The 27,792-nt window shown below is 38.3% G+C and overlaps 1 protein-coding gene and 1 pseudogene across 1 annotated transcript in view; one reads left to right on the forward strand and one right to left on the reverse strand.

Moving 5' to 3' along the window:
• CDKL5 (cyclin dependent kinase like 5) overlaps nucleotides 1-27,792 on the reverse strand; it is a 173,552-nt gene that overhangs the window by 138,784 nt on the left and 6,976 nt on the right. The gene's annotated exons all lie outside the window — the stretch shown is intronic.
• Nucleotides 23,042-23,790, forward strand: LOC130842375 (60S ribosomal protein L7-like; annotated as a pseudogene).

Genomic DNA, 27,792 nt, shown 5'->3' on the forward strand with positions numbered 1-27,792 from the left:
GTTTTTGAGGTTCTGTATTTCAAAGAGCCTAGACGTTCTCAAATTAAAATCTCTTGCAAAAGGTCATCTCCTTTTATTCACCATTACTAGAGCAGAGTATGAACATTTCAGAAAGTCAGCAGAAAATCCTATGGCATACTCGGTTATTTTTAATCCCAAATCCACCAAAAACTATGTAGTTATTAATATTTAAATTTTGTACCTGTTTTCTGCTCCAAAATTTAAATATTTTCTGACCTGTAATTCATTTATTGGGATTGTAAAATTGTAATAACAAAGAAAAATCAGTAAATAAGGTATAGAGAAATTATAATAAAATACATTAGGAAAAGGCCATAGTGTTAACAAGAAAAAGAAAAGTTACTCAAAGTACAGCATTTTAAGTCCTCAAGTAATGATAGCATATGAACAGTTCCTCAGTAAATACCATAAGGAAATGGAAATCTTAAGGCTCAAAGTATTATAACATCCTCATCATCTACTGATGAGATGAATCCGAAAGAGCAGCCCAAAACAGTAAGCACAACGTACTGGATCATTCTGTTGTGAACTTGGTCCACCTGGGAACTGTTTTCCCAGAATTTCCTTCCCTGTATAGTACACCAAGTTAGAGATGGCCAAACTCTTAGAAGGTGTTTATGATAAGATAAGGTGAGAAGAAACACAGAGGTGCCTGGGGCAGGTTTCAGCTTGCCCTCACTCTCCTCTTATCCCCTGTGTTTCCAGCTCTTTTTCCTCACCTGATCAACAGTGGCCTAAGACTAAACAATAGATGCCTGACTCTGGGCTTTGGACCCACGGAGGCAATAGTTACACAGAGGCAACAGCCTTCCACAGACTTCTCCACGATCATCCTCTTTGCATTCTCACTTTGACGGCTGTACACACTTGGCTTCTTAAAATTTTCCCAGTAAGTTCTGACTTACACACCTGTACCAGTAATTCAGGAGGCTCTATTAGTGACTATATTTCTGATCCTTCCACTTCCTGATTTTCACATTCCCAGCAACTCCTACAACTGTATACAGTCTGAGTACTATCATAAATCACGTATTCCGTAACACAGTGGTTCAATTTCTCATAATGAATCCTGAGCAATATACTCAAAATTCAGCAATTAATTTGTAATCCAGCAGTACTGACAGAATGGACTGAATTACTGAAAGCCATTTCCATGTTAATACTAAGCTGAATTTTTCCTGAGGTAAACAGGTACACTTCATCCTTTTACTTCTATAAGTGGGAAATGTTCTCTGCTTTCTCTCAAGTGATTCCTAAAAAAAAGTGCTCCATTACTTTCATCTTTAATTATTTTCCTACATATAGCACATAAAAATACATATTAAATAATCCAAATTATAGGCTTTGTTTATTCTAAGTTGTTTTAATAAGTGTTAATGTTTCAGTTTAAGTCTTGTTTTAATCAATTTGTCATTTGGGGACTTGCTAAGAGAAAAGACAAATGGACTAAAAATTAATTAAGAAGCCTTCTGTGAAATAGGCCCATGAATTCTAATTATAAAATTATAAAAATACAAAACTTATCAAGTAGTCATTAGAAATGTCTTCCCCCCAAAAGGAAACAAATATATACTAAGCACTCAAGGCCTGAACACTAGTAAGTCTGATTCAATGATATATATTTTTTAAAGTTATGTTTTCTAAAGATTCCCCGAGCTCTATTTGGAACTTAACGTTAACAGCCTAACATACAGTTTTGTACAGTTTTTATAAATTATCAACTATTTCTTTCATGACTATGACATTAAGATATCCTATAGTTAGCCTACCACATTCAAGGGCATAAAAACAACTCAATTGAGAAAACGCTGCCATAAGTAAGAACCATAAGTAAATACCAGATTCAGGTACTGATCTCTAAAGTGCTCCTTGTGACTAAGAAAAAATAATACATATGAAAACCCAGCTTTATAAGTAGCTAAAATATGCATGGAGTGGAGAGGGAAAGATCAGGAGATATTCATGCTAATAAATGAACCCCCGTTTTACAAAAAAAATTATTCCATCTAGGAAAACTCTGAGAAACAGACTATTTTACAGGACAGTGTTATTCTATAAAAACACATTAAAAACTGTGCTTACTTAAGGCCCACCATTGGACTTCTATCGACAAAAAGGTATAGAGCTTATAACTTAAAATCATTCTCACACCCTATCCATTTGCTGTTTATAATTATGGCTGTTTTTTTAAAATAGATAACTGCAAATTGAATTCAAATATATCATGCCCCAAAATTAGAACAAGATTTTCCTCTAAACTTGATCTTTTGAAAATTGTAATCTAAAGGAATAATAAAATTATTTAACCTGCTAGATTGGTTAAAAACACTAATATGTTTAATGAGCACATTTGAGTCACCACTTGCAATAGCTTCTAAAAGTTTTCTAAAGTCTAATGACAATTTGCACACATACCACATTAATTGAACACCCGTCACGTGTAAAGTGCTGTTGGGGAGGGCGGGGGATGATCTCATTCCACAACAGTAACTACAGCCACAGCTTTTGTTTGCCCATTCCCATAATTCCCAAAATACTCAATACAGCCCTTGCTTGTTATAATTGCCTCTTGCTGGTCCATCACTACAGCTCCATTTTGTTACCATTGAAATTCCACAATCAGGATGGCACAGACTTCCCCGTGGAGATGACCCTGCAGAGGTCGTCTGTTTTAAGCTGCAATCACTTTCCTGAGACTCCTCAGCATCTGTTGACTACCTTACTGACAGCAGCCCACAGACTCCTCCAGCTCACAGAAGCATGCGTGACATTGCCAGAGGACAAGCTGCAACAAGACTCTGATCCCTCAGCTGCAACCCACCAAGTTACTAGTCAACTTGGAATTTCCCTCTGTGAAACACTATCTGACACTTCCTCACACTGACACTCATATGCCACTTCTCTCCCCATGCAGTTCCGAGAGCTCTTGCTGCAATCGTCTCTACTGGCACCACATGGCATTACCCCAGCAAGCCAATGCCCTTTGCAAAGTGGAGAGCTCCCTGGGCTACTTTGGGTGGGAGGCTTCTAAGAACGATACTTAAGAAGACAGCACACCAGAGGTGCACTATGGCTTCACCAGTAACTCCACTACTTTGAGGAATTCTTTAAACTACTGATAAGCTTTCATATATAAGTCCTTGGGATACACATTAAGAGTTCTCACAACTAAAACTAAATTTTAAACGTTTAAAATAAAGATTTTTATAAGATTTGTTTACACAGCCTTTAGGAACATTTATGATGTCTCAAAAGATACTAGTACCTTTCTCTGGGCTTCACAGCTGTTCAAGTACCCAGAGATTTGGGTTTAAATTCAAAGGTAATTCAAAAATAAGAATGGAATACAGCTTGAATTTTTTATTTAAGAAAAATTTCTGCTTCCAATAATGCTGCTCGGGTAACTCAGGCAAACCCTTCCACTGCAAACAAGTAGAAAGCTGGATGAAAATATGACAACTGGGAATGAAGGGGAAAAAACTCTTATTCATAGACTGTACATATAGAAAATCCAAAATAAGCTATAAACTATTAGAAAAAAGTGAGTTTATCAAAGGGGAGAGATACAAAAGATAATATGTAAAAATCAATTGTATTTCTATTTACCAGCAATGAAGTTAGAATATGAATTTAATAACATTTACAATACCATCAAAAAATATCCCAAAAAAATCAAATTCCTAGACATAAACAGAAAGAAAAGTGGAAAACTTCTACATAGAAAGCTATAGAAAACAATGTTTTTAAAAATTAAAGGACACCTAATAAGTGAAGGGATATTCCATGTTCTTGAGGTTTAACATTGTAAAGATGTCAATTCTGTCCAAATTGATCTACAGATCCAATAGAATCCCAAGCAATCCTAACAAGGTTTTTAATGGAAATTTATAGGCTGGTTCAAAAATGTATAAAGAAATACAAATGACCAAAGAAAACAAGACACCTTGAAGAATAACAAAAAGACTTTCTCTCCAGATATCAGGACTTATGATCTTAAATAGATCATACATGAAATGGATGTTTTTGTACAATAAAGTTGTCACTGCAGACCAGTGAGGAAAGTTTGATCTTTGCAATAAATGGCACTAAGACATCTGGATATGCATAAGGGAAAACAAAATTAAACTTGACCTCTAACTCATACCATACACAAATATTAATTTCAGATAGATTACAGATCTCAATGTAAAAGTCAAAACAATAAAGCTCCTAAAAGATAATGTAGGAGAATATTTCCTTGTGAATACAACAAGCACCAACCAATAAGGAAAGGACATAAACTAGACACAGAGTAAAACAGATGTTACACACACACACACACACACACACACATTCTTTTTAAATGGTCAATGCATGGTGATAATAAAAAGCAGACCAACTTTTAGTCAGTAGTTACATTGATTTTAAATTCTCTATAGAAAATGCACTGTGAATTGTTTGAACCTGGGGCAGAACACACCCATTTCTCCCAGCCCTTGATATACTACTAACTTTGTGGGGGGCGGTTTGCAGTATTTATGTGTTCACCTGGGTCAAGCTACATTAAGTGTTGGCTTTGTGACAATTCACTGATGTCTTGTATACCTTAAGTGTTTATCGTGCTTCACTATAAAATAGTTTAAAAAGTCAACGGGTTGCAAATGGCAAAATTTCATTCTTTTTTATGGCTAAGTAGTATTCCTGAATGTGTGTGTGTGTGTGTGTGTGTGTGTGTGTGTGTGTGTGTGAGAGACACCTTTATCCACTCATCTCTTACTGGATACTTAGGTTGCTTCCACCTTGGCTATTGTAAACAATGCTGTTATGAATACCGAGGTACATGAATCTTTTTGAATTAGTGTTTTCATTTTCTTTGGATATATACCTAGGAGTGGAATTGTTGGATCATATGGTAGTTCTATTTTTAGTTTTTTTGTTATTTTGTTTTAGTTTTTTTGTTATTTGCAGTCTTTTTGATGATAGCCACTCTGACATGTGTGAGGTGATAGCTCATTGTGGTTTCTATTTGCATTTATGATGATTAGCAATAATGAGCATCTTTTCATATGCTTGTTGACCATTTCTATGTCTTCTTTGGAAAAATGTCTATTCAGGTCTTCTGCCCATTTTTTAATCAGAGTGCTTGGGTTTTCTTTGATATTGAGTTATATGAGCTGTTTATATATTGTGGATATTAATCTCTTATCAGTAATATCATTTACAAATATTTTCTCCCATTCAGTAGGTTGTCTTTTTGTTTTGTGGATGGAAATCTTACCATTTGCAACAATATGGATGGACCTGGAGAGTATTATACTTATTGAAATAAGTCACAGCAAGACAAATATTGTATGTTATCACTTATATGTGGAATCTAAAAAAAAATAAAACAAACTAGTGAATATAACAAAAAAGAAACAGCCTCACAGATATAGAGAACAAACTAGCAATTACCAATAGGGAGAAGGAAGGGAAGGGGAAAGACAGGGGTAGGGAATTAAGAGGTACAAACTACTACGTATAAAATAAGCAACAAGGATATATTGTACAGCACAGGGAATATAGCCAATATTTTATAATAACTATAAATGGATATAATCTATGAAACTTCTGAATCACTATGTTGTATACCTGAAACTAATATAATACTATAAATCAATTATACCTCAATTTGTTTAAATTAAAAAATTTTTAAAGAAAAAAGTCAGTGAATATGTACACCTCTTAACTGACTAAATAAATTTTTAAAAAAGAGACAAAAGTTGAATATTCTTAATATGTTAGTGTGGTATTGCAACAAGAATAAGAAATACATACTTGGTCTTTGTTCCACAGTTTCTAGCACAGTGCTCACAAAACTCTTGGAGTTTCCTAAGGGATGAGAGCAACAAAGGTGTCTCTTGTTATGGTAATGAGGTGACTTTTACAAAGCCCCTAGGTAACTAAGGATGGGGGTGGCTTGCCAGTGGAGCTAACCTGCTCTGGGGAGGGGAGAGGGGCTGGAAAATGAGTTCAATCATCAATGGCCAATGATCTAATCAATCATGACTATGTAATGAAGCCTCCATAAAAATCCAAAGGGACAGGGTTCGGAGAGCTTCTGGGTTGGTGAACATGTGAAGATTTGGGCAGAGTGGCAGTCTCAGAGAGGGCATGGAAGCTCCACATCCCCCCTTCCCCCATACCTTGCCCTATGCATCTCTTCCATTTGGCGGGTTCCTAAATTATATCCTTTTATAATAAACCACTAATCTAGGAAGTAAAATGTTTCTTTGAGTTCTGTGAGCCACTCTAGGAAATTAATCGAACACAAGGAGGGGATCATCAGGACCTCCGATCTGTAGCCAGCCAGTCAGAAGCCCAGGTGACCACCTGGACTTGTGACTGACATCTGAAAGTGGGGTCGGTCCCATAGGACTGAGCCCTTAACTTGTGGGATCTGATGCTATCTCCAGATAGATAGTGTCAAAATCAATTTGAACTGTAGGACACTCAGCTGATGATGGAGAATTGCTTGGTGGTATGGAAAACACACATACAAACACACACACACACACACACACACACACACACACACACACACACAGACGCATGCAGAGGAATTAGATGCAGAATCCTAGCTGATGATCAGAAGTGGAATTGGTCCCAGAATTGTAGTAGCATCTTACAAATTAGCATAACATAAACACTCGAACAGAAAACAGAAAAAGAACAGATATAAACCTACCTTTCACAAAAGAAATACAATTATCGAATAAATCTATGAAAGCCTGTTCAATCTCACTAGTAATCAAGTAAAAAAGAGAGAGGGAGAGAAATCACTTTTAACCTATAAGGCTGGTAATGATTAAAGTAACTGACAAATATCTAGTGCTCTTTCTTAGGTATGGGAAAATGTGAACTCACATTCACAGTAGGTAGGAATATAAAGGTTTCTGGAAAGTAATCTGGCAATAGGTATCAACATTTTAAATGTATGAGTACCATTTTATTCAAAAATCCATCCCACTTCTAGAGATTTATGCTAGGGAGACCATCAGACAAATGGACAAAGATGGATACTGCAACGGTTGTATACTGCAGTGCTATTCATAATAATCGACAACAAAAAAACCTAACATTAGTCAATGTAGAATTGATAAAGTAAATGATATCACATCATATAAATGGAAAAATCACACCACTACCAAAATTATTTAACTATATTTAGTAATACAGAAAAATGGCCATAATATTCTAAGTAAAAAAAAAAACATACTATAGAACCATGGTATATTCTGTCAATGAAAAAAACCTTTTTCACAAAACTAAATGAGCAAACTGTATTCCATATCTCTGCTTGTTGCTTAAGAAATTCACTGGTAGCTAGCTGCCTATTTAAAAAGAGAATTTTGGAACTTGCTATTGGCCTGTGTATGAGACCATTTTATGTCCAATATTAAATGGTTCCTATAAGACACCAGAATTACCTTATTATTCTAATAAAAGACACAACATTTCACTTTTTTCATTTTAAATATAGTTGGGGTTCTTCTCCCCAGACTAATGTTGGCATACCAGACATCTGAAGACTGTTTTGCCCCAGATTTCCTCTGTAACAACTGATATGGACAGAACTTTTTATGACCATGTGAAATGAAACTGCACTCTTTTACCAATTAGCTGCTTATATAAACCTTCTGTTTCTCAAATATAAAATCCATCAATTTCCAAACACACACTGAACTGGGTACACTCTTTCATGTGTGAAATATCGACAGGTGTTCAAGATCAACATGCTTAAGGAATTCTGCTTTTAGGATTATATAATTCTATGCATAAAACACTGAGTTTAAATAAGCAAATGGGGGACTTCCCTGGTGGCACAGTGGTTAAGAATCCGCCTGCCAATGCAGGGGACACGGGTTCAAGCCCTGGTCCGGGAAGATCCCACATGCTATGGAGCAACTAAGCCCAAGTGCCACCACTACTGAAGCCCACGTGCCTAGAGCCCATGCTCTGCAACAAGAGAAGCCACCACAATGAGAAGCCTGCGCACCACAACACAAAGAGTAGCCCCCACTTGCCGCAACCAGAGAAAGCCCGTGTGCAGCAACGAAGACCCATCGCAGCCAAAATAAATACATTTATTTAAAAAATAAATAAATAAGCAAATGGATACTCAAATATTTAAATAGAAAAATGTATTGCTTTTCACTGGAAAGTGAGATTCGAAATAATTTTGCTTTCACCCTCACCTTCCCTCAAGTGATGGAGTTTCTTACAATGAGCCTGTATCATTCTGGGGAAAAAGCTATTCTTATTTTTAGAAAAAATGATCTTCCCCCATATCCCACTTCCCATACCATGTGGCATCTCCACCTTCTGCCCACACTGTGTCAGAAGGCACCACCATGCTCTCCCAACACCAGGTTCAAAGCCTCAGCTTATTCTGAGGCAGTTACCTTTGTCTGAACGCTTACTCAGGTGGCTGCCAAGGCTTCCCCAGCCCAGCCACATTGCTCCTTGGCAGTAGTTTCCTTTCATTTCCCAAGGCTACTCCTCCCCTAATTTCCCTCACCACTTCCAAGTATCTTGTAGCTTTAATTCACTCTATAAAAGTCTGTCAGCTCACTCTTCCTAAAGTAAGCCCCCAGAATGTCTCTTCCTTAACTGAAATGGTGCCCCAGCCCCTACATACTCCCACTCTAGTATTCAAGGTCTCTACTGTAATCCTGCCCTTTTGTTCTCATCACTAGTTTTCTTAAACCCTACTCTTCAACCAAAGGGCAACTGACTTTTCTCTGACCAAGCAAGTGTAGACCAGTGATTCTCAAACTTTGGCACATTACAACCACCTGGAGGGCTTGTTAAAACCTAGATTTCTGGGATCAACTCCCAGAGTTTCTGGTTCTGTAGGTCTTGAGAGGGGCCAAATAATTTGCATTTCTAACAGGTTTCCAGGTCATCCTGATGCTGCTGGTCTGGAGACCACACTCTGAGAATCTCTTGGTATAGATGATATTGATACTTTCCTGCTCCATGACTCTATCAAACAATTCCCTTCCCCTGGCATACACAACCACCACAACTGACAGCCTTTCATTGATTGGGACTTAATACAGCAACTCCTCTACATGAAGTCATACATGAGTGTCTTACCCTCTCTGCAACTCAAATAGGATGATAGGCTGTGATATAGGAGCCCCACAGCCCTTTAGGTGTAATTCTAGTGACAATATATTTCATTTTGTATCATTATATGTGTCTCCATATCGATTAGACTAAGATTATGGGAGACTTATTGGTCTTCGGATATGGAGATGCCTAGGACAGAGCTTTGCAGGCACCAAGAATTCAGTTTGAAATTTGCTGAATTTAACTAGTAGCATTTCAAATGGGTCTTGTCCTTTATTCTGCTACATACTTCACACTGTAAGCCCTCAAGCAGTAGCTAGTGATAGCAATGACACACAAAGAACACAAGTTCCCACGGCAAAAGGCAACAGGAACACAGCACTCAACAGTCAAGTTACAAAGGCAGGAACCAAAAGAAAGAGCAAGGGGGAAGGAGGAAGAAGAAGGAAGAGGAAGGGGAAGAAGGAAGAGGAAGGAGGAAGAAAATCCTGGCATTTGCAACAACTTGGATGAACCTGGACGGCATTATGCTAAGTGAAATAAACAGAGAAAGACAAACACCGTATGCTATCACTTATATGTGAAATCTTAAAAAGGAAGAAGGAGGAAGAAGAAGGCTAAAGCCTGGGAGGAAATTTAGTAGCTGTACTTTCTAGGCTTCTTTCCCTTGCAGGTGAGCACCCTGTGGAAAAGGACTGTGTAATAAGTCTGTGCTACAGTAGCACCCAGCACAGAAAAGTGTTCAACAAACATAGTCTCGACAGTACCAGATTGTGTCTCTCTCTCCCCCACTGGTATTTTAAGAACAAGGGACTAGATCTGTAATATTTGTATTTCCAGCACCTATACAGTGCTTAGGATGTAATACACCCTCAATATTTGGTTTTTTAATTGCTGTGAGAGTGGAAAGAATGGTGTGGCTATGAATAACACTTTGAGGACAGAAGCAGCAGAACCTACTAACTAGAATGTGGAATTAAAGGGAGAACTCTAGTACCATGAACAGAAAAAGGAAAGTCTGGAAGAGGGGCTGAGTTTGGGGAAAGAAGTTTAAAAGAAAGGTACATGGTACTTACTACTCACAAAACTATATACTAGATACTTTAAGAACCTGCAAAGGTGCAAATTGCTCACCAAAGTTACAGTCCAGTAGAGGGTATGTATACTACAGTGGGAAAAAAAAAAAGGGAGAGAAAGAGAGAAATGCTGTAAAAGGGACATTGATTAAGTGTTGTGGATGTGTAGAGAGAGAAAAGCATATTTCCAGGAGTTCAGGGTTAGGATTAAAACAATAAAGCATTACAGCAGGACATAAAGAGAAAGTGATCAAAGGCTGAATGTTAAAGAAAACAAAGATACTGAAGAGGGAGAGGACCAGAAATGGGAGTAGGAAGACTGGGAGTGTGTGACAGAAAAGAAGGGAAAAGAGTTTGAAGGAGATCCAGACTATCAAATGCCATAAAGCAGTAAATATGTGCCCAAAAGCCCTAATTGTTGTTACCATCCAAAACCCAGCTCGGGTTCTATCTACTCTCAAACTGCTCAGATTCCTTCAGGCTCCAATTAATGTTGCCTCTCCATAAATTCCCATTGTGCTATTAGGATACCTGTGCACAGACAAGAACCATGTATTATTATTTTTTAATTGAAGTATAGTTGATTTACAATGTGTTAGTTTCTGGTGTACAACAGTGATTCAGTTATACATATATATAATAGTTTGCATTTGCTAATCCCAAACTCCCAATCCATCAACCTCCCACCCTCCTCCCCCTTGGCAACCACAAGTCTGTTCTCTATGTCTATGAGTCTGTTTCTGTTTCATAGATAGGTTCATTTGTGTCATATTTTAGATTCCACATGTGATATCATATAGTATTTGTCTTTCTGTCTTACTTCACTTAGTATGATAATCTCTAGTCACATCCATGTTGCTGCAAATGGCACTATTTCTTTCTTTTTTATGGCTAAGTAATAGTCCATTGTATATATACACCACATCTTCTTTACCCATTCATCTGTTGGTGGACATTTAGTTTGTTTCTGTGTCTTGGCTATTGTGAATAGTGCTGCTATAAACATAGGGGTGCATGTATCTTTTTGAGTTATAGTCTTATCCAGATATATGCCCAGAAATGGGATTGCTGAATCATATGGTAATTCTATTTTTAGTTTTCTAAGGAACCTCCATACTGGTCTCCATAGTGGCTGCACCAATTTACATTCCCACCAACAGCATAGGAGGGTTCCCTTTTCTCCACACCCTCTCCAACAAGAACCATGTATTATTAAACTCAGTACCTTTATAGATATATTTCCTGGACATATAGAATATAATACACTCAACTGAGTATAACTATACTAAAATCTTTTCTGGACTTTATTTATAGATAATGATGGCTTATTTTCTTATGGCACATCAAAGAAAATCACACCTCAGCAAGACTGGGTTGTATCATCTATTTATAAATGTTCAGAACTTCTCTTTTATTCGATTTGTTGGGCACCAACTATGGATCAGACATTCTGTATAAAATCTCCTTGGAGGAAGAGCTCATAGAAGAGGAGAACGCGCAGGTGAATTAATTACATGTGAGGAATGCAAAAAGGTATATGTGAGGTGTTTTACATGCCCAGAAGAGGTAGAAACTACCTATGTCTGGGGAAAGGGGGAAAACTACTTGGAAAGAGGCTTCATGGCAATCTTATTTGAACAGAGTGATTTTCTCCAAGCACTCTGAGTAACTCAATTATCTCTGTTATATTCTGTTAAAAAAAAAAAAAAAAGCATGTTATTCATGCAAAATGGACTTTCTGAAAAGTATGAAATGTACTACAGAAGTCCATTTGCTTTGTGCACTCAAGCCCTATTGGCCTCCAGCATGTCACTTAACAGATCAACTCCGCATTACCTCTGTAAAAGAGACCAGCTGATGCCAACAGTACAAAATGTTTCTGGCTAATAGGTAACTGTTTAGTTCAACTTCACATTTCTGCTCCCTTAAATTGAGCTGCATGCCTGGCATTCAGAAGTCACTCCCATTTCTCTCCCCAAACTACTGATATTTGTCAACTCCTCTTGTAATAGCCATGATATGGTTTTCAACTAAATAGTATGTAAGCCAATTAAAAGAAAGTTATAGTTCTGTGAAAATTAGATTGGATGCTATGACAAGATTCAATAAAAATGATGTCACTTTTAAAATGTGGCTGTCAAATTAGATCTGAGTTAGATAATATTAAAAGCAGGAAAAATCTGTTAAAATATATAATTCGGCACTAAATGGTTTCATAAATTGTCTAAATTATTGCTCCACTTTCAAGAAATCAAAACTGGACCTACTGCACAGATAGGATGGATTTGTACAAGAGAGACGACAATGAACTTCAGTCAGCTGACCCATACTCAAAAAAAAGCCTTGGCCCTACCTCAAAACTCTGGCAAGGAAACGTGCTTTATGGCAAAATATTTCTGTTGTATGCGCATTCTTATTACTCAGAACTTTAATAATTTTTAAAATTAACTTTCCCCAAAAAAATAAAATTTAAAAAATAAAAAAAAATTTAAAAATATTAACTTTCCAATTACTGACTTCAATTCACCAAATAAGGGGGTTCCCACCAGAAACACCTTGCCAACACTTATTAAAGTCTCTGCACAAAGGCCATCTCTTTCAGGAAACCCCAAGAGTATTAACTGCCTCTTCAAAACAGTCTCAACTGGTGCTAGACAGCTATTGGTTTGAACCTCAAACCACTTTTAAAAACCAAATTGGTTATAGATAATGAAAATTCTATTAACATTTTTTCTTTTGGTCTTGATGCTCAAAAAGTAAAATGAAATGACCTTGGTAAATCACTGCAGAGACAGATAACATATGAGAGAAATGGTAGTTGTCCAAAAGGATCTGTGAAAATGCAAGGTAAACAATTTAAGGAAAGATAGTATTTCTACCTTGGTGGAGGAGAAAAAAGAAGTCACCGTATTTGAAAACAAACTAAAGAAGAAAATATAAATATGAACCACTATTAACAAAAATTCAGGTATCACAAATGCTAGACTGGTTCTGAAAAGGAGAATGATATTTGCAACTTGATTTTAACCCTAATGAAACATCAACTATGTAATCATCCAAGGCCACGTTTTATTATACATAAAGGAATCATTCATGAAACCAGGAAGTACATATCACAGTCTTCATTCTTAAAGTAGTGTTAAATTAATGAAACAAGGAGGCCATTAGACTGAGATGGCTTTAATGCCTTGGTGGCCTCTGTAGGCAAACCAAAACCTAAGCCTGTAAATGCCTCAAGTTTATGAAATCGAAACCTAGGGACAACCAATCACAAACAGCCAACTAGGCTTTAAGCTATAGGCAATCAAATAATTTCCTTTCTTTGCCACCGCACCTTCTATATATAAAATCTTTCCTTGGCTCCCATCAGCCAAGCACTCCTAATCACTTCCTGTTTGGCACTGCCCAGTTCAACTCGATGTTTTCTCTCAAAAATTTTAATATGCCTCAGTTTATGTTTTAATAGCATGTTACAAAAAAGCTGAATTAATACATGAAAACTCTGTGCCTGGAGATTAGGGTAATATTGGTGTTCAATAAACTTACTGGTTTCATTGAGTTAAACATTTTAAGATCCTAGTTAATACATCAAGACAACAGGCAAGATGAGGTGATTCAGATGCATGATTACCAAATGAACTATACAAATGACAGTAGCTATAAATGTTCAGAGAAAAGAGTACTTGTTTTAGAGTGGGGAGGTTGTGTTTCACACAGAAAGAGGATTTGAACAAGGTCTGGGAAAATGGGTGGGGTTATGGTTGAGTGAGCAAACGTGGGGGGGGCCATATTCCAGCAAAATTGGGCTAAAAACACTTGAGGATTATTATAAATAATGATGACAGTAATACTGTATAGTTTGCAAAGTGTTTTTGTGTTTACCACTTCACTGACTGGGTATCGCAACAAATCAGTGAATTAATTCACATCCCAGAGAATCATACACTTGAAATGAGATAGAAAAAGAAGATATCTGGTCAAAACTCCACATTCTAAAAGAGAAGAAGCCTGGGTACAGTTAGATTCCACAGGTTTTTTAATGCAAAGCTAAGAAACTTGGATTTCAACCTGTAAACATTGGGAACTTACAACAAGCTTTTTTACACATTCTTTTTTTAAAAAAAGGGACTTAATGAAAAAACTACTTGAATTAGAATATTGGTGAACACAATTCAAGGAAAATGGAACATTCATCATCCATTTATTCATTTATTCCACAAATGTTTACTGAATTAGTACTCTATGCCAGTCACTATAACAGATGTTAGCAATACAGTAGTGAACGAAACAGACCCAGGCCCTGCTCTCATGGAGCATGAAATCATAAAGAGAAGCAAAACAATTCCAGTAGAACAAAATTTCAATTAAAATCTGGTGGCATACCAGGTTTTCAAATGTGATTAAAAAATATCGACAGTTAAAACAAACAGCACTTTTGTGCTAAGCACTGATCCAGCAGCTTTATTTATATTAATTTGTTTCATCCGCACAAGAACCCTTTATGTTCCTTTACTACCAGAAACTTCATTTTACCAAAAAGGAGACTAACAGAGATTAGTCCCATTGCCAGTAAATGGCAGAACTGCATCAAGTCCAAGCAGGCAAGCTTCAGAATCCCCATACTTAGCCATTATGCTATATCCTTAACAGATAAGCCACAGGGCTTAAAATCATGCTTTTGGAGTACGTCCATACATTGGTGCAATGCTAAGTATTTTTACATATATTATCACATTTAACCCTAAAACTTTTAGAAGAAAACAGTTCCAGAGTCATTAATACCTTGTCCGTGTTCACACAGCTAGGAAGTATCAGGGCCAGAATCAAACCAAGGTTTTTTTCAATCCCCAAAGGCATATTTTTACCTATGACATTATTTTACAAGACAATAGTTGTCTGTAAGCCTCACTGAATGCATCCTAAGTAGAAAAATGGAGTGAGAAAACCAAAAATGTGATGTACAGGTCTATCCATAAAATTTATAAAAAGAAATGAATTTAGCAAGCTTAAGATTAAATGGAGTGTTCCATGTGCAGAGTGAAGAAGATGCATGTGTTAACACTACTCTGCAGTAAGTTCACGGATGTCCCACCACCAATCCTTTCTGGGATCTTATTTTTTACGAAGAACTTATTTCACTATCCAAGTCAACTAACTACAGAAAGTTAAATACAGAGCAAACTCTGAGATGTTAATCACTTATTCCATTAAAGTCTGTATATTTGCTAGTTCATCCATTAGAAAGTATCCCCCCTCAAATCTCCAGAGCCTAACTATAATCGCTAATTTTTCCTTCTTTTAGAGATTATATGAAAAACCTGACTATTAACAGCAGAGTCATCCTTAAAGTGCAACAAACTGGGCCATTTACCCTAGCCCCAAACTTGGGAAGCCCTTTGCAGCTGTGATAGGAACCAGAAAGGTGGTCTTGCAAAGAATCGGCACCAGGGCAAAAAAATTAAATTGGCAAATACAGTCAGCATCAGCACAAAATCTCCTCCTCTCAAAGCCTTTTTTCATTATGACTAAAACAGTGTAGCATTTGTCTTCCAACTTGCAATGTCTTCTATACCAACCACTGAATTTTAAAGCTTATTTAACCACTTTCACAGCATAAAATATAAAAGGGGAAAAGTAAAACAGTAAGAAACAGAGATGCGATATAGGAGTGGGCTTTAACATATCATTTAATAAAAGATGATTCATTCATTCAACAAATATTTATTCAGCGCCTTCTGAGGCTGGAAATACAATTGTTCCCATTCTTCTACACCCCAATTTTTCCCGTTTTTACCCCAGCCAGAAGCTGCGCAGATCACCCTTCAGGGCCCCCATCTATAAAATGGAGCTAATAACTATTCTCACAGAAATGTAATGGATTAAATGTGGCACACCAACCTTTAAAGTGTCCTGTGCTCAAATAAAATAACAGTTTTAAGACTGAAAGGTTTTCGGAAGAGCATGGTTTGAAGAAAAAAAAAAGCCTGGAAAAGTGAAGATATATATAGTAAGCTAACGTTTATCCCTAGACAGGAAGCTGCCTTAAACATCTCTGTATCCCTCAAGGTATTTGGCATACTGCCCTTCATTTAACAAGGGTTCAGTAAATACATGTGATTATTTTTTTTTCCCTCTCTCTCAGGTATGTTTTAATGCAGTTATTTTAATAATCTGGCAAAGGAGAAAGAATGCACAAAAGGAACTAAAATTTACTGCTGCCTATTACATACCAAGTACTGTACTGGGCACCTCATCTATGTTATTTCATTTAATTTTCAAAGCCACCTTGTGAGGTATTAATAACCACAAAACCAGGAGTGGATTTTCATTTTCCAAGAATCAGATCATAATAAATTCAAACTAAAAAAAAAATGAGCAATGGACCTTATATTTGGCAGCATTTGCTCATTTCATGTTAAAAGGAAAGAATCGCGTGAACCCTACAAGAGTATTTTTTTAAAAAAACTTCATTAACATGAAAAGAAAATGTACACAGAAAAATACAAATGCCCAAAATAATAAATTTTGTAAATATTTAATCTTACAAGTAATTTTTTAAAATTCAACAAAAAAAAACAATACTGAGAACCAGAATGGCCAAAATAATAAACATTTTTAACCGGCAACTCTTCCTTTAGGTGAATCAGCAGCATTCCCTTTACACCCTTGTACAGCACACTCCCATCATTGTCACCCCCAGTGATCCTCAAGGGGGGATGTAAGACTAGGGACTTCTCTGGTGGTCGAGTGGGTAAGACTCCGAGTTCCCAATGCAGGGGGCCTGGGTTCGATCCCTGGCTGGGGAACTAGATGCCGCATACATGCTGCAACTAAAAGAGCCTGTAATGGCGCACTAAAAGCTCACATGCCACAACTAAGAGTCCCCATGCTGCAACTAAAAAAAGGATCCCTTGTGCCACAACTAAGACCTGACGCAGCCAAAATAAATAAATATTTTATCAAAAAAAAAAAAAAAGACTAGTGTCCTAAGAAAAGGATCAAAGATGTACACAAGGATTCACTTTAAAAGACATTCGGGGGACTTCCTAGGTGGTGCAGTGGTTAAGAATCCGCCTGCCAATGCAAGGGACACGGGTTCAATCCCTGCTCCAGGACGATCCCACATGCAGGGGGCAACTAAGCCCGTGAGCCACAACTATTGAGCCCGTGTGCCGCAACTACTGAAGCCCACGTGCCTAGGGCCCGTGCTCCACAACAAGAGAAGCCACGGCAATGAGGAGCCCACGCACCACAATGAAAAGTAGCCCCCGCTGGCTGCAGCTAGAGAAAGCCTATGTGTAGCAACGAAGACCCAACACAGCCAATAAATAAATAAATAAATTTAAAAATAAAATAAAAGACATTCAGGAATTCTCTGGTGGTCCAGTGGTTAGGACTCTGCGCTTTCACTGCTGAGGGAGCAGGTTCAATCCCTGGTCGAGGAACTAAGATCCCACAAGCCACGCAGTGCAGTCAAAAAATAAAATGAAAATAAAAAATAAAAGACATTCTTCGCCATGATGTCTACAATAGAGAAAAAAGAGAAACCACATGAAGTATAGAGCACTGTAGTTCTACTTTAAAATGGCTGACCAGACACACGTGCTTTACCTTTCCTCCCACACTAAGACCCCCTGAAACAGGCAAAAGAAATATAAACTCAGAGCAGCCCTGAGAATATAGGAGGTGCTCCCAGCAGATAGCTCAGTGAGGAATTCCAAGGAACTATGAAGCAGGTTAAGATTGGGACTAAGAATAAAAATGGCTTAATAGTATACCACATAACTGAAGAGCTGTGAAACACCTCTACCTGTGCCCATTCCCTACCTTCTTTCAGTAGGACTGATGCCAGCATTTATCCAGTCTTGGCTCTCCAAAATGATAGTTCAGACAAGGAATACTCCTCAATAACGCTGAGGCCAGAGAAGTAGGGAAAGATGTCAATTAACTGTAGCTTCCATAAAGAATAGGGAGTCCCACCAGCCAGAGAGCTAGCAACCCACACACACACACTCTACAGTGGACGCTGCATTCCACACAAAGGAGACAGCACAAGCAAAAATACCACGTTTGAAACAGAATTTTATGGAGAACTCTACATGCTGGAGGGCGCAATGTTTGAGGCAAACAAGAAAAGGACGTGCAGCTGGAGAGGTAGGCAGGCAGAGAACATACCAAGGAGAGCCTGATGAGCCAGATAAAAGAAATCAGACTTTCTCCTTCTGTCAGCAACAGAGCACTACTGCAGGCTTTCAAGCAGATCAGTTTTATGACCAAAATCACATTTTATAACAAACGAGCAACTGTAGATAAAATATCTGAGTTGGATAAGACCCAACTATCCACCTTAGGAGCCTGGGTGGACGGTGGAACCATTAACAGAGTTTTTTTTTTTAATTTTTTTTTAATTAAGGAGAAGGGCAAGTTTGAGGAAAGTATGCTGTACTTCACATTAGACATGCTGAGTATAAGGTTCCTGTAGAATAGTCAGGTATAGGTTTCCAGAAGGTTATTAAGAATGAGTCTGGGGCTTCCCAGGTGGCACAGTGGTTAAGAATCCGCCTGCCAATGCAGGGGACACGGGTTCGATCCCTGGGCCAGGAAGATCCCATATGCCACAGAGCAAACTAAGCCCGTGTGCCACAACTACTGAGCCTGCACTCCAGAGCCCACAAGCCACAACTATTGAGCCCATGTGCCACAACTACTGAAGCCTGCACGCCTAGAGCCTGTGCTCTGCAACAGGAGAAGACCCCGCAATGAGAAGCCCGTGCACTGCAACAAAAAGTAGCCCCCACTCACCACAAGAGAAAGCCCACTCAGCAACGAAGACCCAATGCAGCAAATAAATAAATAAAATTAATTTAAAAAAATTAAAAAAAAAAGAATGAATCTGAAAGCTTGTAGTGAAAAATCGGGAAAGAATTTAGAAATACATCTGCATGTAAGTAGAACTGAAACCCTGGGTGTAACTGAGACAATGACCTAGGATAACAAGAAGTCAAACCTTGGCCAAGAAGTCAAACCTAGGTAACAGCAGTGCGTAAGGAGTAAGTGGATCAAGATAAGCCCACAGAGGACGCAGAGGGGATAAAAAAGTAAGAGGACATGGAGAACAAGGATGCAAAAGAATCACACTGCTTCAAGGAGATAATGACTAACAGTGTCAGGTGCAACAGAAATGTCAAGTAAAATTAGGACTGAATGAAACCACTACACTCAACAAACAAGTGGTCATGGGAGATCTCAGGGAAAACAGTTTAAGTAATGTGACAGTTGGAAATCAGAGATCGAGCTGAAGTGTGACAAGTGGATGAGAAATGGATAGACTATGTATAGACAACCCAGATGTTTAGATGAGAAGGAGAAGAGAGGTTAGGTAGCTAACAGAGGAGTAGACAACTGGTTCAGGGAAGGTTTTCTAGGACGAGAACCTTAGGAATAAGATAATGGGCACAGAAAATTAAAAAGTCAAAAGGGAGACTAAGGATAGAGCAAAGTTACTGAACCTCAGCACCACTGACATTTTGGGCCAGGTCATTCTTTGCTATCGCAGGCTGTGCTGTGCATTGTAAAGTGTTTAGCAGCATCCCTGGCCTCTACCCACTAGGTGCCAGTAGCACACATAACACCACCCTATGCCAAATGTCCCCTGGGGGGCAAAATCGCCCCCAGCTGAGAACCACTGGGATACAGGATGGGGAGAAAGAGGGGGAATCACTGATGAAAAAAGACTTGCCAAAGCAGCAGCGCTGAAGCTGAAGACACCCAGCAAGGAACTGGCCTCAAACAGCAGCAGAAGCACCTCAACCTCGGAGACAGGGAAAAGGGCAGCTCTGGGGAGACAGGGACTGATAAATTTGCAGATGGTGCCAGAAGCTGGAGAAAATCAGCCAGAAGGCCCTTCATGATCTCAACAGAGTAGAGACGAGGTTGTGTGCTGAGTATGCACGGTGATGATTTCATGGCAGGCTTGAGAACAGTGGCTAGGGTTTGTAACAATTAACAGGGACTGGTCCTGGCAGGTCACCCCAGAGAAGACCAACAGAGGTTGGAAACCACATACTCCCTTCTGCTCTGAGAATGTTAAAATGCATCTCCCCACAGAAATCACCTACATACTGATTACAGTCCCAAAGAGCTCACGAGTCTATACGAATTTCAACTGCATCATGGGAAGACTAGACTCCTGAGGGGTACCTGGGAAACTAACCCATTTTTAAAAAATAACATAGTTCCTATCAGATAATATGAACTGTGTTCAACATAAGTGATATCTAAATGAACTTTCAGTAAATAATCTGTTCAAGTTAGAGGATGCCTGTGGTTACAACTACTTCCTGGTTCTTAACTGGATGAACTACTTCCTGACCTACAGCCAGGAATAGCAGAATAGAAAGGAGTGGCTGCAAAGACAAGAGCTTATTAAATGAGATTCTTCACAGGACAAAGACCTGCTCACTCCTGCCATCTAAACCAAGGGCTGCAAACTCAAACCTATGAGATAAGGAAACTGGAGATACCTCAAGTCTGTGAATGAGAAAAAAGCTGGAAGTGAACCACCAACTTAAAGCTTTGAAATACAAAGGGCTGCCCCTGGGTAAACAAGAGAAAAAAAAAAGCTACAAACAGCAAACAGCAGCCCAGGGCTGTGTGTAGGAGTGAGCAAAGTAAAATGGAAAACCCAAGTCTTTGCTCTACCACAGATATGAAATCCAAATTCACATCATTCTCCAGATGTCAGAAACCCATCACCTTAGAATAGATCAAAAACTCTACAGGAGCAGTGAACTCAAAGGGTCCCATCAGAGACAAATGCAAAACTATCCAAAGGAGCATCCCACAAGCCAGGCACAGGCAAACAATTCCCAAATTGTCAAATGTTGCAAACCACACAAAGAAATAAGAAAAACTTGAAGGAAAGACAAACGGGAGATTTCGTTCCACAAGAACTACAGCTAAGAAAATAATCCAAAGGAGACTAACATAACATAACATAAATATTCAAAGAAAAGACAAGAAAATGTCCTTATGAAAATTAAAAAGCAGATTTGAAAGAAAACAGAAATTTTTACATTTAAAAATATAGTCAAATGTTCTCAGTGAAAATTCTCAATAAACAGATTAACCAACAGACTAGACACAGCTAAACAGAAATTAGTGAACTGTAAGGTAGATGTCAGAAAATCACCCAGAAGTAAAAACAGAAAAGAAACTTTACCAACACAATGAAAAACTCCAACATATATTTCCATAAGAGTTCCAGAAATGGAAAATGGAGAAGCATTATTTTAAAAGAAAATAGTTAAACTTTTTTTCCACTATTCAAGGCGTCATGAGTTTTCAGGCTGATGGTGTACACCAATGAAAAGCAAGATAAGTAAAAACAAATCCACATCCAGAGATATCACAAAGAAACTGCAAAAAATCAAAAACAAGGAAAAAATCTTAAAGGTAGCCCAAGAGAAAAGATAATTACTTACCTACAAAGAAATTACACCTGAACTGACTTAAAGGCTTCTCATTAACAAACAAGACTTGTCAAAAGAGAATAACATTATGCTGAGGGAAAATAATTGTCAACATAAATTCTGTACCCAGCTCAACAATCTATTCAAGAGAAAAACTGACGTAAAGACTTTCAGAAACACCAAGACAAAGTTTACTACTAATAGGCCTTTAGTGAAAGAACATTCTTTCTAAAGAAGAAAACTAAATCCAAAGGAAGAAATGGGGTGAATAAAGAATGGTGAGCAAAGAAAACTGAAAACGTTGATGAGTAAATATTCACTATTTTACAGACTTAAGGTGGCTTCAACAAGGCAAAACCAAAGCATAAATAACATGGAAGAGGGGATGAGGGTTAAAAGGTAAGCCATTCTAAAATCTTTGTCTTATTTGGGAGGATAGGAATAATAATTAAGCTTTGACTTAGTTAAATGTGCATGTTAAAATTTTAAGGGTAACCAAACTTCTGTCTTTCACCTTGGAATAAGAAAGCTGGAAGGAACATAGCTGTCCGCCCTTAAAATAAAAAAGAGCTGTACTCATTTCAAATTCATGACTTTCTTGAAACCCATCAGAGAACAACCAGCTGGCTCAAAATCTTCAGAGAGACAAGGGCCTGCAAGGAGAGAGGAGCAACCTTGTGCTCACCTGGGGTAGACTGCAAGTGGCCACTGACAAGAGTTCAGCTAGAATAAAGAGCAAATTGATAAAAGCCCAATGTGGCTTGCTGAAGGAACAGTGTGAAACCAATGGAGGTCACAGAAATTGGGGAGACCCCAACCTCCTGCAGGATCTTCCTTCACTAACCCCACCAAGCACTCATAGAGAGGAAAGAACCCTGAGGAGTGCCCAGTATGATGCAGACCTGGGGGAAGGGGACTGCAGCAGTGCCTCAGGAGCAAGATGTACACCCAGATCCTTCCCTCCCACCTCCACTAGGTAAGAAAAACCTTTATCTGTGAAAGAAAGGCCAATAAGTGCTTCTACCCGTAAAGCACTGGTGAAAACTCATGGCAGCTGGGGGAAGGGGTGGGCACCCTACTCTGGCAGAGGGGCAGGAGAAGATCAAGAGCATGTTAGGAGACCCTAAGTCACAGTCCTGAAGGAAGACCTGACACTCAATAAAATAAACCACCTCCCACCCTAATCACAAATTATCGCTGTGAGAATTTGAAGCTTGAGGTACGCTGAGGGTAACCACAACAACAACCAAACTTAAAACCAGCCCAACCCCAAACCAGATTAACTCAAATCCCTGAACCAAAGGCCTAGCACAAGGAAAGATGTGCCCATTTACAGACATAAAAATTACGCACCTCAGCTCTTTCCCAGCTAGAACCATGGAGGGTGAAGATTCAGAAAAAGAAAAAAAGGTTCCTACTGTGCCAGAAACCCTTAAGAAAAAGCGAAAGAATTTTGCAGAGCTTAAGATCAAGTGCCTGAGAAAGAAGTATGCCCAGAAGATGCTTTGAAAGGCAAGGAGGAAGCTTATCTATGAAAAAGCCAAGCACTATCACAAGGAATACAGGCAGATGTACAGAACTGAGATTTGAATGGCTAGGATGACAAGAAAAGCCAGCAACTTCTATGTACCCATGGAACCCAAACTGGCATTTGTCATCAGGATCAGAGGTATCAGTGGTGTGAGCCCAAAGGTCCGAAAGGTGTTGCAGCTTCTCCACCTCCATCAGATCTTCAATGGCACCAGTGTGAAGCTCAACAAGGCTTCAATTAACATGCTGAGAATTGTGGAACCATATATTGCATGGGGGTACCCAAACCTGAAGTCAGTAAATGAATTGATCTAAAGCATGGTTATGGCAAAATCAACAAGAAGTGAATTGCCTTGACAGATAACGTGTTGATTGCTAGATCTCTTTGTAAATATGGCATTATCTGCATAGAGGATCTGATTCATGACATCTATACTGCTGGAAAACATTTCAAAGAAGCAAACAACTTCCCATGCCCCTTCAAATTGTCTTCTCCACCAGGTGGAAAGAAGAAAAAGACCACCCATTTTGTAGAATGTAGAGATGCTGGTAACAGGGAAGACCAGATCAACAGGCTTATGAGAAGGATGAACTAAGGTATCTACCATGATTATTTTTATAATCTGGTCAGTTATTAAACAGTGACTGCTTTCAAACTGAAAAAAAAAATTTGCACCTCAGTCTCTACTGTTCTACAAAATAAGTCAGGCTTACAATGAAAAAAAAGTCATAAGGCATAAGAAAAAGAGAAAAAACAACACTCAGAAAAGACAAAAAACATGTCAGAACTAGACACAGAATCAGATGTTGAAAATATCTAGAATCAAAGTTAAAATACTATGAGTAACATGTTTCAAGCTCTAACTCAAAAGGAGAACATGCAAAATCAGGCTGGTAACTCGGCAGAGATGGAAACTATGAGAAAGAATAAAATGAAAGTGCTAAAAATTAAAGATACAGTTAAGAGAAATGAAGAATGCCTTCAATGGGCTCTTTAGTAGACAACTCAGCCAGGGAAAGAATCAGTGAACCTGAAGATAAGGCAGTAGAAATTATGAAAAACACTGAGAGACAAGAGAGAGAAAAACAGAACAAAACAAAACAGGATGTTCAAGAGATGTGGGACAATATCAAAGGTTCTAACATACTAGTAACTGGAATCACAGAAATAGAAGAGAGAATGGGACAAAAGAAACATTTGAAGAGATAATGGTTGAAAATATTCCAAAGTTAATATAAGACATCTAACACAAATTCCAGATGATCAGAGAAAAAGGAAGATAAAAACAAAACAAAAAATAAACAAAAATTGTCACTGCTGAGCACCAATGCCACTCGAGACTGAATTCCATAGCTCTGCCCCCACCAAACACCTCTGTCAACATGATCACCAAGTCATCAATTCAACTACACATGATGGCGACCTCACAATGCTCACCTCTATATACAAGTTTCACTCTGTGTAAATGACTGGTCAAACCTAGGTCACAAGCCTGTATCCTAGCTGTAAAAGAGACTGGGAATGAGTTTTCTGGGAGAGTGGGATCTATGATATGAGAAATTACCAAAATGTAGAAAGGATATTTCAAAGTCTACTACAGCATCTAAAAATTAAATAATTTTTAAAGCCCTCCATCTAACTAACCAACTATTATTGTATGGTAGATTCTCTGGTGAAGTCATTGCCTCCTAGAGAGCCTTTCTGCAAGACACATATTTTACCTCAATGTGGTAACACATTTAAAACCAGCTTCCCAATCTGAGGGACCTAAGCAATAGTAGGGGTTGGGGGTGAAGCCACATAATAAATAAGCAAACATCTTCACAGGATGTGGTTTTGCTTAATGTTAAGTAAGGTACAATGCAGATATATACAAACACATATGCACACATGCAAGACTTTATTATAGAACAGAACTCAGCACTTCTATGAATTCATCCAACAAATCATGAAAAAGTTCAAAGAAATGTCATTCTTATATTTGTAAACTTTGGCATCCCCTTCATCTAACATACTGTAAACGTTGATAGAAGTTTGAGGAGTCTCACAGAGGGAGCCATTAGCACCTAGTTATACACCAGCATGGGTCCAGTTATAACACAATTATGTCTGAGACCAGTGACTAGACCTACAGGACAAGCACGTATATAGGGGAGCAGAGAGGAAGATCCACTAGATAGGTATCTGACAAAGAAAAGAAACCTCTAACTAAACAAGGAAGAAGGCACTGACAGGAAGAGATGGGGGGGGTGGTGGCAGAAAAAAAGGCACCTTTCATAAGAGAAATATTTAGTGAGCATTTCCTCTGTGCCAGGTAATGCACTAGATGCTGAGGCAACAACAGGCAACACTCCATGCCTCCAGGGAGCTTACAGTAGAAAACTGATACCATCTGCTTATCCATTTTACCAAAGGCCCACCCCTATTTAAACTCCTGGCTTTAGTATTTCCTATGTATACTCCCAGATGAAAGTGAAAATGAACAGAAAAAAGCCAAAAAATGGCCATAAAGAAAGAAAACAAAGATCCTGGGATATAGCTGAGGTCAAAGCATCAAAGCAAGGCATGCAATATATAAATCCACGTCATTTCTTGCTATTCACTCAGCTTTATATGCTCTTCTTAGATCCATGTGTTTGAATACACTGTCTACCAGAAAACCCCTTCCCTCCACCTGACATTCTGGGCCTCCTTTAAGACTCTTCACAAATGCTCAGGAATCATTACTTTTCCCAGTCCCCTTAAGTCTGTGTTAAGTGCACCTCTTCTGGCCTACAGTACCAGAACCCTGCGTTTCCAACTAAATGAGCATATCATCCTATTCTTTAGTCATTGTTTTTGGCCTCTTGTGCCTCCATAAAAGGGCACAACACCACAACTTGGCTTTGTATCTCCACCACCTACCATTACGCTGACACCCCTTCAGTTACGTGCACAGTGACACCAAGATACTCAAATCATCACCTTATCATAAAGTCAGTCAAAGAAAGACAAGTATGGCCTTCCTTTACCAACTCTGCACAGAGGGACAGACTGGCAAGCACAACTCCAAATCAAGGGCAGTCACTGTGGATGGTAAAGAAACCACTAGTACAAAAACATCAAACTCTAAAATGAGGCAACTCTTTAAAAATAAATGTCCTGGGCTGGATAGGAAGTGAAAATAGTAACGACACAAAACCACTATAAACTCTTCAAGTTACCAGCACAAGGAACGAATACAGAGCAGGTATAAAATGGTTCAGAAAAGCCTCAGAACTCAAGACCAAGGTGAGCTAAGTTAGAGACTGCATCAAAATGTAGATTTCAAAGGAAATATTTGAAGAAGGAGGTGATGCTGTGGTTATTCTTTGTATACATGGAGAGGAAGTATTCTATACTGACACAAACTAACCACCTTACACCAAGGGGGGCCCTGAATGAACGCTTGCTCAGGCCAGAAAAACTGAGCATGGTTGAAGATTTCCAAAAATGAACTCAGCATGTAGGGACACATACCATAGAAGGAGAAAGAAACAAATCAGGATATATAAAATAAAACCTGTGGAGCACTTTTATATACATAAGCTCACTTGAAAATAAGAAGCTCAACATGGACCAGTTTAACATACAAAATGATAAAGCCACAGAATGTGAACCAGATCTGAAAATGGTACTCCTGCTAAAGATTAGTGCTTCTAAACATTATTAACAAAATTCTCTAAAAACACTGTAGGTGCTCAAATGAGATTTCATAAAATAGGAAATAGCATAAATGCTGAAAAATATTAAACTAGACATAAGACGTATTTGGGGAAAGAAAAGAATAAAACAAACTTAATATTGATATTTAATGAAATGTTTCATTAAAACCTTGAGCAGATTAAAGATGTTGGGGGGGGTGGAAACAGTGAAGTGTTTTAAGTTTAAATATGGAAGAGAGCTAAAACTGTTAGAAAAAAATTTTAACTCAGTTATAAATAGAAATGACATTCCTATATAAGGTTAACAGACTGGTGAAGGATAAAAGAAAAGGAGGCACCTTTAGAAAACTGAAGGTAATTTCTATAAAAACAATGAAAAGAGTATCACACATGATAATCAACCAAGAAGGCAGCTGCAAAATTTTTAGTGAGATGAGGAAAGAATATTTTACCTTGCAGGGATTATGACTTTTTGGTAAATCATCAAGTTTCCATTGAGCTGAAACTCTTGGTTTTTTGTAGCATTTCATTTCATGTCACATTTGTTTAAAACCTTTAATAGCTTCCCAGGAGACTTAGGACAAGTTCAAAAGCCCAGGAGATCGCCTACTAAGCCTTTTCGAGACCTGGCCCCTGCATACTTCTACGTCATCACCTGCTTCTCCACTTTCCAGCCATTTTGGATTTCTTTCAGTTCTTTAAAAGGTTCAGTTTTTCAAAAGCCTCTCTCTCTCTCTCTCCCTCACCTTGCCTGAGGGCATTTGCACTTTCTGCCACGAGAACTTATTTCCCCAACTAAACCATGCCCTTCTCTTTCTCCAGGACCCACTTAATGTTACCTCCTTAGCGTGGCCTTCCTACCTGCTCCCCTACCTGTTAGTGACTGGTACTTCTCCTCTACCTCCAATTCAAGC

This window comes from Hippopotamus amphibius, chromosome X (genome assembly GCF_030028045.1).
Source record: "Hippopotamus amphibius kiboko isolate mHipAmp2 chromosome X, mHipAmp2.hap2, whole genome shotgun sequence".
Taxonomy (NCBI): Eukaryota; Metazoa; Chordata; class Mammalia; order Artiodactyla; family Hippopotamidae; genus Hippopotamus; species Hippopotamus amphibius.